This window comes from Medicago sativa, chromosome 6 (assembly GCF_051527215.1).
Source record: "Medicago sativa cultivar Bolivia chromosome 6, Bolivia_mono, whole genome shotgun sequence".
Classification (NCBI taxonomy): Eukaryota; Viridiplantae; Streptophyta; class Magnoliopsida; order Fabales; family Fabaceae; genus Medicago; species Medicago sativa.
In genome coordinates this window covers 44,569,131-44,571,117 of record NC_140754.1, presented here as the reverse complement: position 1 = coordinate 44,571,117, position 1,987 = coordinate 44,569,131, and the positions used below count along the sequence as shown (strand labels likewise).

The 1,987-nt window shown below is 36.3% G+C and overlaps 1 pseudogene; it reads right to left on the bottom strand.

Moving 5' to 3' along the window:
* Positions 1 to 331: 331 nt before the first annotated feature.
* On the bottom strand, positions 332 to 1,987 carry LOC146915413 (uncharacterized; annotated as a pseudogene).

Here is a 1,987-nt window from a genome sequence, read left to right as displayed (position 1 = left end):
AGCTGCTGTCTCGCAACACTGGAAGAGGATAACAACAAATACATGTACTTGCTACAAACACGCTGACGATGCGAGTATGATGGTGGTACAAGCACGATGGTGCACCGTAAGATAAAATGCAGTCAAGTGAGAACTAATAAATTGAGGGTGAAGATGCAACCACCGAATGAAACCCTACTTACATGAGAAATTAATGTGAGTTTTTCCCAGCCGCTCCTATATGGAGTGACTATTGATCCTTAATTAACTATCATGGGGTGATTCTTGGAAGGATACATTGAAAATTACTTGATCCTTAATTAACTATCATGATTTTTGATAAAAGGAAATCATATTAACTCGAATTTCTCTTACAGTAGACCTCTAGTAATCATTTCACGTAGAAGTTTCTCTGCCCTATCATTCTCATCGTTTTTAAAAAGAGTGCGAATAATAGTTTCATACGTTACAACATCAGGAATGCAATCATTGTCTTCCATTTTTTCCAGCATGGTCATAGCTTGATCAAACAAACCCTCCAAACAAAGGCCATTAATAATAATATTATATGTCCAGACTGATACATTGTAGCCTTTAATCAAAAGATCCTGAAAAATCACTTCTGCGTCCTTAAGTCTTCCTTGTTTGCATAATCCATCAATAAGTGTAGTGTATGTGTGCATATCAGGTTGAATACCTTGGTCTTTAATTTTCTTGACCAATGCAATTGCCTTGTCAACTTGATGATTTCTACATAAAGCATGTATGAACGAATTGTAAGTGAATACATCTGCAGGTTGACCTCTATCATGCATCTGATCAAGAAGCTCCCATGCATGAGAAATTTTCCCTGATCTGCACAAACCATCAATGAGAGATACTCAAGGCATTTCCCTGATCTGTAAGTTACCTTATCAGGAGCAATTCCTTTGAACCGCATTTCATTAAAGATACTCAAAGCTTCTTGGACCCTTTTAATCTTACAGAATCCATTAATAATAATATTATAGCTATGAGCATCTGGAGCCACTCTCATTCGAGAAATAATGCTTACCACATGTTTGGCCTTATTGACGTCAATAACTAGGCAATATACGTCCATTAATGAATTGTAGGTAACAACATCTGGTATCACACCTTCTTTCATCATCATGGCTAACAGAGTCTTAGCTCCTTTCACATTTCCTTCCTCACAAAGAGCATCAACCAATATATTAAAAGGTTGATGTTTTTCAATACCATTTCAGGGAACAAACCAAATGCTTATTTCAATTGACCAACAATGCAAAATCCATAGATTAGAGAACTGAAAGTGACAACGGTAGGAGAAATTTTCTTTGTAATCATTTCAGAATATAACTCATAGGCATCATTTACAAGCTTATCTTTACAAAAACCATCAATGATTGTGCTATACATTACTACATCGGGGTTGACCAATTTCCTTTCAATTCGTCTCAACAACTGTAATGCGGCTTTTGTTTCTCCCATTTTACACAACCCGTTGATCAAGGTCCCGTAGCTAACTTCGTTCAGATGAAATCCAGGTGCAACCACATGATCGTGAAAGTGGAGAGCTTCCTTTACTTTACCGTTAAGACACAAACCTTTGATAAGAGTAGTCAAGTTTATGGTATCTGGGTGATAACCCATCTTGAGAATCTTGGCAAATACAGAAAAGGCAAAATTCATTTGACCTAAGTGGCAGTAACAATTAATCGAGATGTTTAACATAGGTAAATATGGAATAATTCCGTTAAATTCCATTTGTCTTGAAAGAGAAAGGACAGTGAGGTAGTGGTTTTTGGTCTTAACAAGGAAAGTTGAGATTTTGGTGAATTCAACAATGGATGGAGTATGACGCGTTTGGAGCATGCAATTGAACGACGAAACAACATTATCAACATCAAAATGATTGGGAATGAATTTAGAGTGAGAGTGGTAATAAAAAATAATAAAGAAAAGTGGGATTAGAAGAAGATAGAAACCTGAACCTTAAGAACGACAT